General features: G+C 41.2%; 1 protein-coding gene and 1 long non-coding RNA gene across 12 annotated transcripts in view; one reads left to right on the top strand and one right to left on the bottom strand.

The window, feature by feature from the left end:
• The window catches only part of shank3a (SH3 and multiple ankyrin repeat domains 3a), a 195,524-nt gene extending 187,656 nt beyond the window's left edge, over positions 1–7,868 (bottom strand). For all 11 annotated transcript variants that reach the window (XR_007881177.1, XR_007881179.1, XR_007881178.1 and 8 more), the window contains exon 1: positions 7,688–7,868. The gene's annotated coding sequence lies outside the window, so the exon portion shown is untranslated. The remainder of the gene's footprint in view (positions 1–7,687) is intronic.
• Positions 7,869–12,826: 4,958 nt separating this feature from the next.
• LOC127352753 (uncharacterized) lies at positions 12,827–13,357 on the top strand. The gene is made up of 3 exons (XR_007881182.1): positions 12,827–12,949; positions 13,059–13,124; positions 13,227–13,357. It is a non-coding gene; the product is annotated as an uncharacterized LOC127352753 (long non-coding RNA).
• The last annotated feature ends 2,720 nt before the right edge of the window (positions 13,358–16,077 follow it).

Raw genomic sequence — 16,077 nt, 5'->3', positions numbered from 1 at the left:
TGGTGCCAAGCCTCCCTTGAAACAGACCGACCTTAACAGTGACTGACTGTGTAGGGACAAAGTACAACGATCTCTACCTACTGCACTAATTCAGTTTATTGGAACTCACTAGCACAATGTTAGAAACTGAGTCTTTTTGATTATGTTTCGCCAGTCTTTCTGTCTCTAACATTAATGAGCAAGAACTGTATATCTTTACAGCTTCTGTTGGATGTGTACTAGAGAGAAATTGTTTTAGCACTACTAAATTGTGGTACCTGGAAGGGGGGCCCGAAAGACAGCGCCTGGTGGCCGGGCATAGCCCGAAAGAATGACGTGGCCACATCTTCATCCTGCGGGCCCACCACTCACAGGAGAAACCACTGGGGTCGGGTGCAATGCCAAATGGGTGGCAGTAAAGGCAGGGGGCCTAGACAGACCAGACCCGGGCAGCAAAAGCTGGCTTTGGGGACGTGGAATGTCACTTCGCTGGGGGGGAAGGAGCCGGAACTGGTGCGGGAGGTGGAGCTCTATCAATTAGATCTGGTGGGGCTTACTTCTACGCACAGTTGAGACTCTGGATCCTTACTCCTGGATAGGGGTTGGACTTTATTATTCTCTGGAGTTGCTCAAGGTGTGAGGCGCCGGGCTGTTGTTTGTGCCTATGCACCAAACAGCAGTGCAGAATATTCGGCCTTCTTGGAGACCGTGAATGAAATCCTGTATAGGGCTCCAGTAGGGGATTTGAACCCGAGGTGTGTTTTGTTACTAGACTTCTGTGCTAGTCATGGATTGTCCATGACGAACACCATGTTTGTACATAGGGATGCTCATAAGTGTACGTGGTACCAGAGCACCTTAGGCCAAATGTCTATGATCGATTTTGTGATCGTATCATCAGACTTGAGGCCACATGTATTGGAAACTCGGGTAAAGAGAGGGGCGGAGCTGTCAACTGATCACCATCTGGTGGTGAGTTGGGTTAGGTGGCAGGGGAAGTCACTGGACAGACCTGGTAAACCCAAATGTGTAGTACGGGTGAATGGGGAACGTCTAGAGGAGGCCCCCGTCCGAGAGACCTTCAACTCCCACCTCCGGCGGAGCTTCTCGAGCATTCCTGTGGAGACGGGGGACATCGAACCAGAGTGGTTGGTGTTCAAAGCTTCTATTGCTGAAGCTTCGGCTGTGAGCTGTGGTCTTAAGGTCTTGGGCCCCTCAAGGGGCGGTAACCCTCGAACACGGTGGTGGACACCGGTGGTCAGGGAAGCCGTTCGACTGAAGAAGAAGGCCTTCCGGGATATGTTATCCCGGGGGACTTCCGAGGCAGTTGCAGGGTACCGACAGGCCCGAAGGACTGCAGCCACAGCTGTGAGGGAAGCAAAACAGCGGGTGTGGGAGGAGTTTGGAGAAGTCATGGAGAAGGACTTTCAGATGGCACCCAGGCATTTCTGGAAAATCATCCGACACCGTGCTGCGAGAGTATGGGGTGAGGGGGTCACTTCTCAGGCCCATCCAATCCCTGTATTTCAAAAACAAGAGTTGTGTCCGGATTCTTGGTCGTAAGTCGGACTCGTTTCCAGTGGGTGTTGGCCTCCGCCAGGGCTGCGCTTTGTCACCAATCCTGTTTGTGACTTTCGTGGACAGGGTATCGAGGCATAGTTGTGGGGGGGAGGGGTTGCAGTTTGGTGGGCTGAGGATTGTATCGTTGCCTTTTGCGGATGATGTGGTCCTGATGGCATCATCGGCCTGTGACCTTCAGCACTCACTGGATCGGTTCAAAACTGAGTGTCAAGCAGCTGGGATGAGGATCAACACCTCTAAATCAGAGGCCATGGTTTTCAGCAGGAAACCAGTGGATTGTCTATCCGTTTGCAAAACATTTGAAAATGACACTAGAATTTACAAGTAAAGAAAAGCCATTTGAATAAGTCAACACTGCATTTTCTAACTTCCTGATTTGGCAAGGGAAAACTTGTTTTCACAAAGCAGATTCATAGCCTTGGTCAGAAGACCTTCAAGACCTGCACAAATGACTATTATTACAGTTTTCTTGAATGTAGAAATCTGTAGAATATGGTAATGAGTAAAAAATATAGGAAATTTGCATCAAAAACAAAATACAGATAAAACTATAATGATCAGTGATACAGACACAGCAGGGGACCTCAGGCCTCAAAAAAGAGGTAGTTGGTCTTTTGTGTTGTAATTTTGACTTTAAAAAATGTACATATTTCCATGGGATTAAAACTACCAAATATCTTAAAGCAACTCTCACATTACCAATTATAATTAGTCCTATAGGACTTTAGAATATATTTAACAGCAGTAAGTTTTCAGTGGCTGTGGAGCTTTGACCTTAGTGTCCAGCGCTGTCACTTAGCAACAAATGCTGTACAGGACATTCAGAGGACAGAAACAGACTGAGGGACGCACTTAATAAAAGACACAGCAAGCACTGACCTATACACGCAGCAAAAGTTTCCTACGAGCATCTGTTCTGAAAGCAAACCACATACCGAGGTCAATAAGAAGACACTCACTGAATGTACACAAAAGGATCCTATTCATATACATCCACTTTCAAAGCACTAACACTTACAGGATGTGCATTGCATGTGTTACCTAAAACCTAACAGACCCCCTGGTCTGAATTCTGATTCATAACCTTTACCCCATGGGAAACCATTTTGTTAATGAGGTCCGGAAAACCATACTTACATGCAATCACTTTTCTTGGTTTTCTATTGTAGTGGGGGCACTGTGACTCTACAAGGACAAACCATCTCTCTCCTTCCCTCCGTCTGTCCTTCTCCTCTCTCTTCTTTATCTCACTTTCTCTTCTTTTCTCTTTCTCACACACATACACACACAAAGAATCCCACCAAAGTGTTGTGTCAAGCACTAAATACTCCCCCTATCGGCCTGCTTCTCAGCTTTGACTCTGGCCTCATAAAGCTATTGGCTGATAGTTTGGTGGTGTTGAGCCACTGAGAGTTAGGAGAAGAGAAGACAGAGATCTGCTGCCTCTAAAGGGATTGTCTGGACCTCTGCCCAGCTATCAGATGAGAGGCTATGAGACCTCTGTCTGGCTATGTCTATCCAGTGGCCACTTCTGGCAAAGCGGAGAGCGACAATGAGGGCACAACTTGGGTCCAGATCTGATAAAGAGAAATACATCTGAGAGATCTGACAGAGACAGATTAATCAGAATGGTAGGACTGTGTTAGCCTTGCCCAAAGATTTTAGGATCTAAAGCTACACATTTTGCATTCATACATCAGCCTGTTGTCTCTACATGTGGGAACGTTTGCAGAATTCAATGGATCCAGGACTAATACAGAGACAGAAGTCTGGTAAAAATATCCAAGTTTAAATGGCGATTGTGAAACAGACTAAAAAAGGAAACCCATATTTGGGCAAGACCAACACCCATATCTATGTCAGATTTACGAGGTCTTATTACCCTATGAGACAGGACTAAGCATCACTGATTCATACATGGAAAGAAGCACACACAAAAAACAGACGCACACAGGCTGCATTTATTTCTGGAATGTTTTACAGACTCCCCCTTGAAAAATAAATCCAACTGGAAGGCCAGAAGAGCAGTAATGAGTTTTTCTGTTTTCTTTGTTTTTGGCCAACAGCTGAATCGTGATCAGAGTGAATGTGCTACCGAGGCACAGAGCGGAGAGAAGGAACTGCTCCACAGATGAGACGCATTTTTCTAACTGTATGCAGAGGACTTCAAAGACAAACCCTCAGAACTCAGCTTTAACACTGCTAATTAGGTGAGGCTATTTTATATGAAAACAAAACAATAATTTAATCAGAAATTGAATATGTTTCAGAAGGAGACTGCAATCATCAAATTCATAATATTAAAGTAATTTTCCTCCATTTGTAATGGCTAAGGATTGTTGATATTGCTGATAATGAAAGTGTAACAACCGTATTGTTTTATACGCTCCCCTGTGGTTCTCCGTAATTGAATTTACTTGGTTTGTGCATGACTTCTGTCTGTCTGTCTGCGTGTTCTTCTGTCTGTTTCTACAGGAACCTGGCTGTCTATCCTTTTCATCCAACACATCTGATGCTGCCGTTTACTAATGTGTGTTTCTGCGTTGCAGCCCCAGGAGCAGAAGCTGTAAGACTTACAGAGACCTTGCTCCACATCTCTGCAGCATGTAAATTGCTGCTCCTCAATCAATGTCTGACTGTGCCTTTTTCCATCTGAGCTAAAGCACATAGAGGCCAGTGAGTTCTTTTTGCATGTAAACAGCAGGTTATAGCTGCGACGGAGCCCTCCATCAGCTTCATGATAGCTCAGGCTGCCTTTCTCACTGATTATAATGGGGCTACTTAATTGAGTTAACCACTGCTGAGTGCTAGGGGCTGCTAATAAGAGCGCAATGGATGGATGAACAAGTTAACCATCTAAAAACAAGAATGGTTAGATATTTTAGTCTTAGTTCTGTGAGCATAGATTAAGTATTTTGTGTAAAGCAGAGCTGGAAAGCTCAATCCTATAGCCCAAGCCTGTGACACAAGTTGCAGTCACTGCAGACCATAGAGCTTTAGGTCAAACTGACACAAGAGTGGCTTCAACACAGTGCGATGCAATCACAAAAACCTCTCCCACCTACAGGTCTGTAAGTATAATATAATAATGAACCAATACAACACAACCTGTCAAATATAGATTCATCTTATTCATCCAGGTGGTACAACATCAAGTAAAAATGACTCAACAGAAGTTGCAGAGTTGCATATGTTTTTCTGCGAATCCAAGAGTCCTCTCTAGGTCTCCAGGTCTGGTCTCTAATTGAGGAAGCCTGGGTGAGTGGATAATTTCATTTGGACTTGACAAACACAGCCACTCTTCATCTACCTTCTGCGATGCAGAAGAGGAGGGAGCAGGCCAACAACAGCTCACAGCATGCCACTCACAGATTAGGTGTCCCAATGCTTAATATGGACCTTGAGACAGACTCCGACCCATACAGTGATGCAAAATAGGAAGAGAAAAAAATAAATTGAGTTGGAACTACACAAATCTGCTGCACAAATATTTAACTGAACAAACTGCTGAGGCACAGAGGTGTGTGAAATGCCATTGCATACTGCAGATGGGTGATAGAGCACGAGCCTGCCTATTTATATAACCTAAGGTGCAACCTTGTGTTTTGCTGGTGTCACAGCAGGGACAAGCATCTGACTGTACCCTCTTAAGTCTATAGAGCCCATTAGAGGGTAAAACCTGCATGAAATAAAGCCAAGGTTGTGCATTTCACTTCAGCCCAGGTGGAACCCTGTTGCTTGGCTGCTCCTCAACTCACCGTGGACACCAGGTTAGGGTATGACAGCAATTTATAAAGCCTGTTCCATAAAAGGTTGCCTGGCTCCACAGGGGTCAGTGGGTAGATTTTACATTACATTACAGCCAATTAGAGGGCCCCACTGCCTTTGTAAAGTCAAGTTAAGTCAATCTTATATCTAGCAAGATATCACAAATGTATCAGAGGGCTTAAAATCTGAATAACATACATACAACATACATCCTCTATTATATTCTTTACATCCTTTTGTGCTCAGAGAACTGTGTTTCAAGGCATAACCTTTCTTCACTCAAGTTTTGTTTAACCCTAAGGGGGGTAATATGTCAATTTGTTTTTATACAGCAACCCTATCCATGTTACGCATGCACATGTATACACAGATATCTGCTCCACCGCACAACAACATGATTCATGCAAGGGTTCTGTGACGGAGAACATTGGATTCAATTACAATATAGTGTTTGCCATGCCTACAGCCTAGAGTCACCCAATAGCAGACTTTTAATCGTAATGCGCATTCCCCTGTGATAAGCTGAGTGAAATGTAATGCTGGGGTGGTTGCAGGAAAATTACATTACAAAATAACCCATGACTTTATTAAACCTCTTGTTCTATTGATCAACATGCACAATAATTAAATGTAAGCATACTTCTCATCTAGCAGCAGTTATGTTATTCACCAGAATGAGTAGCTCTGCCAAATGCTATTACATAGAGACCTTGCTCATAGTGGCCAGAAAAGGTTGCCTTTACATAAAATGGAAGAAATATGGAGGCAGAGGGGGGAAAAGACACATGAAGCAAATAGTAGTATGATAATAAAACATGTAGAGCAATGACGCTTTCCTTGAGTGCACTTTTGAGGTCATGCTAATGTTAAATGCTGAATCAATCTTTGAAGATAGAGAGATAGAGGGCAGACACATAAAGGAGAAAGGGATGGAGAGACTAAATGAGAGAGACAGTGAAGCCGGCGGCAAAGTCAACACTGTCATTACAGTGACGATTAGATCAGCAGGAGGGGTGAACCAGGGAGCAGAGACACTAAACACCTCAGAACACAGCTGAGAGCCTCTGACATGCCCTTAAGGTACTCATGTGACTCTACAAAACTAATACATGGACCATAACTTATTACTAGTAGGAATAAGAGCATAGCCATACCCTAATGACACATTACCTATGATAAGTAACAGTGGCATCCAGATACTGGTGATGATTCTGTATTGTGTTATATATCGAAAGATAAGTAGAGACAATTTATCTCAATTTATTCTGTGCATTATGAAGTGTATTTAATTTTGGTGAATTTGATTGATCACTGAGAAACCGTATAATACGGTTAGTCTTGGACTTTCGAATACTCCCAGCAGCTCACTGCATACTTGTTGTATATGCAAGAGAATGTATCATAAGTGGGGGGAAAATGTTGTACTCAAATACTGTACTTAAATACAGTTTTGAGACACATGTACTTGACTTGAGTATTTCCATTTTCTGCCCCTTGTTCTTGATAGTTGTACTTGACATTACAACAAAATAGAAAAATATTTTACTCTTTTCCTTAAGAGTGACAGTTTGGTTACTTTGAATGAATTAGGATGGAAATTTAACATACAAAACCTATGATTCTTTTATAGTTTTAAGGCATGGTTATACATTAAACCACTCAGCAGTAGAGAGTTAGAGCTACAGTTGCAACATTAAAATGTTTCTCACATGTTAACCCTTCAGTAATAATAACAAAATAATAGAATTTATAAAATAACACTAACCTGCTACATAGTAAGTACTTTAATCTTTGATACTTTAAAGCACATTTTGCTCTCAGTGCTTTTATGCTTTTAAACGCAGAACCTTTCGCCTACTTATTATCTTATATTTTTATATTGGTGTGTTACTACTTTTACTTGAGTAAAGGATCTGAATACTTCTTTCACCACTCATCATGATATTGGTGACTCTCAATAGATAATGTATTGCAAGAGACCATATCATGATGTGCTGCTGTTTTAATAATTGGTCCTACACTTTAATCTGCATGATAAATTATTTAAATTACTAAATCAAAACAGTGAACTCTAAACCCTGTGAGCTTCTGTGTGGTGTCACATTCGAGAGAAGATCATATCATGCCTGTAGACTGAGGAAAATTTACGTAATCAGATACTATCTGTTGAGAGAAGAGGCTAAATGTCAACTCAAGTCTATGCAAATACAACACAGCAAAATATGAACTGAGGTATTCTATGTGCTGACTCAGTTCTTATGAAAGCAAATCAAATTCAGATACAATTTCGACAAAAACATGCTCCATCACATCTCTCTCTCTCTGACAAAACAATATGCTTCAATCAAAGTGCACTTACAGTTTGCTTTCACATGGCCACCTGTAAAACTCTGTTTCTGGTTGTTTCCAATAGCATTGCTGAAATATCCATAGAGAATTTCACTGTCAGTGTCTAATTTCTGTGCTCATGTACTGAAATTGTAGCTCAAAATAATGTAAAACCAAAAAAATTCAGCTTTTTGTGAACACACACAGACAGACGCACAGAATTTAACCTCTTACAGTGACTACCCGTAAGTTCACTGACCTCAGTCCTGGTGGGTTTTTTTCAGTTCCCCACCCAACATTTGTGAAATATTAACAGCAGAGTGGGACAGAATAAGAGGGGATCTGAAAGTGACAGATGAGTCTGACTCTCACCCCAAAGAACTCGTCTCATCCTTGATAGGGAGTTGGAGACAAACAGTCAATCATTCTTAGGGGTGGCTGCCCTTATAGGCATCTCTCAGCCAGTGAGGGATGAAGAAGAGGCAGAGCTTCAGAATTCACCTAAAGCGTCATGTCTATAGAGAGAAACACCATATAAGACAGAGGGAGAAATTCTTCTTTGTGAAGCCTCAATGCTTATTGTTGCCCTGAAAACATTTATGGAAAAACCTAGGAGGATATTAGATAAAGCTGTTGTTTTTTTATGATGCTGAATTCTTCTCCAGAGAGGAAGGGGTTTGTAATATTTCTCAGCTATTAAATTTTTTTTTCATATGTATTAGCTGTTTTTTTGGTTATGTAGTATTATAAGGTTGTGTAAACCACACCACGTCACAAGGCAGATAGAAATAAAACACAAGTCTGAGGGATGTTTATACACCTTTGAATAACAGCTTTGAATAACTGGAAGCAGCTTCATGTGTAATTTCTCTGTTACTCCTCCTACAGTAACTTCTGATGACTGGAGTTCCAGTAAGTGTGTGTATGTGTAAATGCATTATGTGTGTGTCTCTGCACATGTATATCAGTGTTATCTGTATCACACACTGGAGCATAATAATTTCCTTAATCATTGAAGAATTCTCTGAGGAAGAGACTCCAATATAGCCAATTACTCTGTCTTCCACCATATATGAAACGGGACACTGAATTAGATTGTTAAGAATTAAGTTGGAAAAACAATACACGCTGGAATGATACTGTGTTTCTGGGTGGGCTGCACTGATAACTGCACAAAAACACAACTCTATAACTTAAATCCCAGATTGTTGTGAAACTGGACAATATTTTATGGAGAAAATAATTGTGTAAACTCTGAGTTTCCTGATGGACAGTTAGGTTTACTTGTTGGGGCTACAATTAGCAGCAGTATGTGTCTGTGATTTATGTATAAATCACAGACAGTTGAAGCAGTGCAGCCGGAGGACATCAGAGGGAAAACCAGAAAATATTTTCTATATAAAATATCATCCAGATCAGACTTGAACTCTTAGGCACATCCACTGTAACAGTGGTGTAAAAGTGAATAGGACTCTAACTGATAGTGGTTGCAAAAACCTCCAATTCTTACATCATGTTGCTTTAAGGGGAAACACTCGCTGGGGATGCCCATGTGAAACGTCATCATGGACCCTGTTAATTGCACATATGCTTTTAATTGCCAGACAATTCTGTAAGCAGTTGCCCCCAAACATTCTGAATAACATCTTGTTACTTTACTGTGAGATTTAACAAGCGGTCTGCAGGCTTGCTAGTGACCAGAGAGATAGAGAGTCATTAGTGCTTCTCTCTCTATATCTCCTCAGTGCTTGAGGGGGAATGTCATTAGCATCTCTCCCTGTGTCTGACAGGGAGTCAAAAGAGCATCTGCCTCTGTTCTGTTGGTATCACATCCTCTATCACTCATCCCTCGAGGCCCTCAATAGCGTCGTGTCATTGGTTGACCTGACTGCCATTCGTTAGGCCAATCACAAACGTAGAGGTCCTCTGTTTTATTTCAGTGGTGGAGCATGTGGGTCAAACAGAGTCGTTTGTTGGTAGGGGGCTGCAACACTTAACATTTGCAGGGCACACAGATGTACAGATCTAAAGGCTTCTGATCACCTTCACGACTACATGCCAGCAGCCTGGGAGCCTTTTGCTGAGAACAGAGAGATGGATTCAGGCCTGAAATGACTCAGTCGCTTATTCCTGTGTGGGAGCAGGAACACAGACTGGCAGACATCTGGACCTGGATGTACAATTACAACCGCTCAGAGTTCAAATTTGGCCCTAAGTTTGACAATTTTGGAAAGTGATTCTGATTCAACTTCCAACTGTTCAAAAGCCTTGTTATACGTTTTCTTTGTTAAAAATGATCTGACCTCTCATGGTTGAGAGCTTAAAAAGCCTCCAAACCTCGAGCCAAGACGTGACTGCACCGTCCAGAAAGAAATGTTCTGGATTGGTCTGCCTGCCTCTTTCAAGCAAGGAAGGATGTTTTGCTTTACTTCATGACAGCAAACAAAAACCGTGGCAACTTGCTTGTATTTTGTCTTACAGTAAGAGAGCTAATTAGAAGCTAAATCTTCTCTGTGGCTGACCTTGACAGAATTTAACAAAGCAATGAATGGTGTTCGGATTCCCTTCTAGTGCATATAGTATGAATGCATTTTGAGGTTGTTATTTAAAGCTGTTCTAATCAATATTTTTATACTAATGAATGAAATCAGTATGTGTAATGACCCAACTCTCATCTCATTTGCCTTATATAAGTAATTTATCATCTTTCAGTTTATTGTTTTGGTTTTACTGCAACTTCACTGTTTTGGTTATGTCCCACTGCTCTCATCTGCGTTGTTTCCAGCCGTTTTCGCGCTACCTGCCCAGTACTAAAAGGCAGTCACACTTGTTGGACACAGAAGAGCATTTAGCAGCTTAAATCCCTATGCCCGATTACATAAAATATCTTAGGCTAAGGTTACCCTTAAGGTTTCATCAAAGGATGCCTCAGAAGAAAATGAGTTGCATGAAACCAGCATAAGGATTTCCTTTGGATATTGAAGGGGAAAAGCCTTTGATCTCTGTTTGCCCTTTGCTACTTAAGTATTCCCTTATGCTTTTCGAGAAGGTCCTCGGAAACCATTTTCCTCAGAAATTATATGGGACCCATAGCAGTGTCTTAAAGCGAAATCATTTGTGTAACATCAGACAATGGCTGAATTTATGGTGATTCAAGGCCCTCTGGACATTATGAGAGATTGTATAACAACTTGTACAACTAGTACTAGTAGAGAGTATAGATTTGAACTTTGTAGCTTGTTAGCTATACATTAACATAACAAGCTATATATTTATTGAAACTCACCAGTTTTTAACTCCTGTTTATTTCCTTTCTTGCTGTCACAGTAATATTTTCATATTTCTTCCTTACTTCATCTATGATTGGTTTGCTTACAGCTTACTTGCATTCATTTTGTCAGTTAGCTAGCTTCTTGCCATATCTTCTGCTTAGATGTGTTTGTTATGGCTTGGTTAAATTCACTTAGGATTATGTGTTTGTGCTTTCCATATCATATCAGGAGAACAAAATTCAACAATAGTGAAGAACAACAATGGTAACAGAACTGCACATATGCTATATTATGACAGTAACTACCGTAAAAGTCTTAACACACAAGGAGACAAGACTTTATGCAATGTTCCTAAATGAACCCATCAGCTCAGGGAAATATTCTTCATAAGGGACAAACTTAAGTCTGAGTAAGTAGGCAATTTATGCAACCAGGCACAGGAGTAAGTGGAGACCAAATCAGAGCTAAAAGGAGAATTATTAATATACTTAAATTCATAAGGTGGTCAGACACATGACGCCAAATAATTGCTAGTGTTAGTTAGAGGTGTCGAAATTAATCAAATAATCGATGCATCACGATGCAGATATGGACGATGCTGCATCGATGCAGTGGCCGACCATAATCGATTATAACGCAATGATGTTGCTCGTTAATTTTCCGGCCGCGGCATAAACATTCAAATAAAAAATAACATTCTCAGTAGCCTAACCCATTTCATCTAGACCAGTACTTCTCAAATAGTGGGGCGTGAGAGGCAGGGGGGACTGACGGGGGAGGAGAGATGGAGAAGTTTCTGACAGGAGTAAAAAGAAAAACGGAGGAGACGTCAGAGGCAAGAACAGCAAGTGACGGTAACCGGCATAAACTTAATAAGACCAGGAAATACGACGAAGCCTACATAGCCTTTGGGTTTATCGTGAATACTGTCGGAAATGAGGAAAGACCTGTGTGTGTTTTATGTTTAAAAACTGTGGCAGCGGCAGGGCCGGCCCAAGGCATAAGCAAACTAAGCAGCTGCTTAGGGCCCCGTGACCACTAGGAGGCCCCCAAGAGCAATTAACTTAAAAAAGAAAAAAGTAATTAATTATTTTTTTCCATGTGTAAGTGATGATGATTCATATATTATCAAATTTAAATTCTTGTACAAAAAAACCCAGCAACAATATGATTTTAACAGAGTGTAGATCTTACTGCCTCTCTGCTCGAACTGTCAGAGCTCCGTTAGTAACGCGTGCAGAGCTCCCAACCGCGCAGTGCCGTGCGCACTGAGCATCCAGGAGCTACGAGCTACGAGCAGGTGAAAGATGTCGCAAGAAAGGACTTAACAGTTAAGTTACCCTTCAGGGGCAGAAAGAGGAAAAGGAAGAAAGAGGAAGAAGAGAAAACACGACAAGATAAAGGTATGTCTTGGTAATGTAACATTTGGTGTCAAGGAGATTTTGAAAAGTTCCCTGAAATTAGGAAAGTCCCTAATTATTGTTGATATTTATTTTATTTTGTTCCAAATACGTTAGCCTATAATAGCAAATTTGCTAGCTAACATTAGTTCAAAACGTCTTACTACTTCTCTCTTATGGGTCGGTTAGATAGCTTACTATTCAAGCTAACGTTTTTGTGTTTGTGTAATACTTTGAATAAGTTGTTTCTCAGTGTATATATATTTTATTCTGGGACGCTTTTTGGCATCAAAACAACGTTTTTGATAACAGCGTTTGATAACAAATGTTTAATGACTAAAGTTAATTAGAAACGTGGTGACGTTTGCTAGCAATATGGTTTTGCATTAATGAATTCATTTAGTTAACTTATAGTTTGAGGTATGTTGATTGCAATTGTTTGCTGCAGAGCACAGTAATTTATGTGAGTAAATAAACATATTCCTTTTACATCAACTCTCTATTGTGCTCATACGTTATATGAAACTTGCCCAGGAGCACTGTTAAAATATTTAGGAGGAGGCACTGACTCAGCCCAGGGGCAATCCACCTCCTCAGGAGCAGCCAAGGCTGATGAATCAGGTGATCAAAAACTGTCACCATATATATTTAATTTCTAGTCAAATGATCTCATTAAGATATACTAATATAAGATATAATCATATGACAAGGGACATGTTTTTCATCTCAGGTCCATCTCTATCCTCTGCTCCATCCACTGTGCCCACTGTCCTCTCTGCAACCTCAGCTGTACCTGGTAAGTTAACAACAAAACAACCTTTATAATTGCTCAGTGTACTGCAGAATATTCTGAGATTAATAATTTTGTCCATTTTGTTGTTCATCTTTGGTCATCGAGATTGATGTGTCTTCTTCAGCATCCAGTTTGGAGCAGGGATCAGCAGCTCCGCCAGTTGACCCAGCTGAGTGTCCCTCTTTCCTGTCAGACTCAGAAAGGACTGAACAGGTATTAAGAGGGCCACTGCCTATAAAAGGACACATTCACATTCCCAAAAAGACATATGGCAGTAATAGAGGGCCCCAAAATCAAATTTTGCTTAGGGCCCCATGGAGGCTTGGGCCAGCCCTGGGCAGCGGACAGCATGAAACCACACAAATTAAGACGGCACCTGGAGACCTTACACCCCAGTTATGTCAATAAGCCACTGGACTTTTTTCATCGGATACTCAATGAGTATCGCCAACAGGCCGGTCATTTAGTGAGCGCGGCATCAGTAAATAAAAACGCATCGTTATCCTCGTACAAACAATGCCACATCGCAAGGTGCAAAAAACCATCACACAATAGCAGAGGAGCTAATACTCCGGCAGCAATGGACATGGTCACAATCATAGGTGAGAAAAGTGCTGAGACACTGAGTGTGTGTGTGTGTGTGTGTGTGTGTGTGTGTGTGTGTGCTGTCTGCTGTGTTCAGACTGTTAAATAAAAAAGATTGTTTATGTTTTACTACTTGTATTTTTGGATGAAAACAACCATATGAAGTAATATAGAAAACTGTATTATTGAACTATTACTACTATGTTTTAAAGAGTTCGGTCTAGACCTACTCTATTTGAAAAGTGTCCTGAGATAACTTCTGTTATGAATTGGCGCTATACAAATAAAATTGAATTAGAATTAACCATACAGTATCTTACAGCAAACCTATGCTTTAATAAAATTTTTGAAGCAGATGCACGAGGAACGAATCGATCGCGACAGAACGAATCGAATCGAGAGATCAGACATCACACCCAGTGTTAGTCAGTATCGAAAAAGCATTAAGCAACTCTTCAACAAGTTCCCCAAACAACTTTAGCAGCCCCCAATTGTCAATGTTGAAGCAGTCTATTGTCAGGGTTTATACAGCTTTTGCCTCATGATAGTTTTTTTTTATTTTTTTTTTAGATTTTTTAAGTTAATTGTGAAATATAATGTGCATTGACCTTATAAAACAAGAAAAAGTAGTTTTGTTCTAAAAGAAGTTGATTATTCATTGCAGTTTTCCCTATCATAAACCAATGGAGCAACAAAGGTGGCATCTTAAAAATGCCACAAAACACCTCATTAAAATATCACAGTAATCACTTAAAGTTTTCTGTAGCATACCTTTTATTATATTATTTACTTTTTTTACTTCCTTAGCTACCTGTTAGAGAACTTTTCTAGTCCTCCTCATGCTTAATTTGAGACCACTTTTAAGCAAGATTCTGACAGTAACAGATGCTACATGTCCACCTAGAATTCGGCTAACATATTTCTGCAGCACCCTCCCTCGTCATAACACAACAATGTACTTAATTTGTACAGAGTATGACAGAATAGGCCTACATACCAGATGTCCTCATTACTCCAGGAGATTGAAACTCACCAAATTAAAGCAACATTATGTAACTTTTCTACCTTAAAATAACAGCTTCGAAATCATTTTGATGCAACACTGACTTGTGATAGGGTCACTGGTGTCTCTGTCATTCCCACTCTGTGCCCCATATGCCTGTTCTTGCACTATGGAACTTTTGGCTCCGGGAATAAGTGTGTAATGCTTTACTGCACACGCCACCAACTATGAAATCAGATTTTATGGAGAAAATGTTTTCTGGTTTTCCCTCTGATGTCCTCCGGCTGCTCCGCCTCAGCTCTCTGTGATTTACATAGTTTCCTGATGGACAGTAAACTGCTGCAAAATGTAGCTGCTGTGAGCTAGTTAGCCTAGCCGTTCTGCTCGGGACTGGGTGCTCAGAGCACCGAGGGAGTGTTGGTGTTTATAAGTGGCACAGAAGCTTTGGACAGCCAGGAGGAGGAAGTTTGCAGGCCTGTGTCAGGGCCTGATGGGGATCAACTCCCGGCATCATGCCAGTGCCGGAACAGGCGAGCGAGAAATGTAACCAAGCTCAGCAGCTTCTATGGCTAATAGCAGGGCGAAGAGATGTTGAGAGAGTACGTTAAAGGAGGAAGCTAATAAGAGAGAGGCAGTCAGACAAGAGTAAATCTCGCTCATTGGCGACAGTTTGGTGAAATAAAAGGCTGCAGACAGACGGCGAGCTGGGCATCTCACTGTTGGACCAGTAAGTAATATTAGCTGGCTCGCACTTTCTTGATGTTTGGCTGTGTTAGTAAAGTTTCTGATGCTAGTTTTTGGTCATAAGTAATATAATCATAACAAATGCATATGTACAGCTGTCCATATTTACAGCAGTGATGTTGCAGCTGGGTGTGCCAAATCCCAACAAATACCAAATATTACATAAAGTTGCTTTTAATTAGGTTTTTTTTTCTGGATGAATTACACTTTTGTATTTACACAATATGATACACAAGGCACATGTAGATGCACATGTTGTAAAGCAAGACATGGTTTACTCACTCATCAATAACTAGTTAAGCATTGTGCTCAGTTTAACATACTACACAGCAGAATAAAACTCAGGGACATTCACTGCTAATCCAAGGTGAGAAGTAGCACCGTCACACTCATATACATGCATAGCAGACACACTGATGCAGGAGGGAAGTCCAGTCTGTGTGAGAGGGAGTTAGGTAAGAGGTGGAAGTATGATAAGTGGGTGAGGGGAGATGAGGATAGGTGAGGGGAGGTGAGGTTGGGTGCATAATAAATGTATGTGGTTGCAGGCTTGTGTTTGTATCTCTGATGCTATGATTGTCACTGACTGTCTATCTCAATACGCCCAGATGGTTCTGGCATCCC

Source organism: Dicentrarchus labrax, unplaced genomic scaffold (genome assembly GCF_905237075.1).
Source record: "Dicentrarchus labrax unplaced genomic scaffold, dlabrax2021, whole genome shotgun sequence".
In the NCBI taxonomy this organism is placed as follows: Eukaryota; Metazoa; Chordata; class Actinopteri; family Moronidae; genus Dicentrarchus; species Dicentrarchus labrax.
Note: the sequence above shows the minus strand (reverse complement) of the source record. Positions and strands in the feature narration are given on the sequence as shown.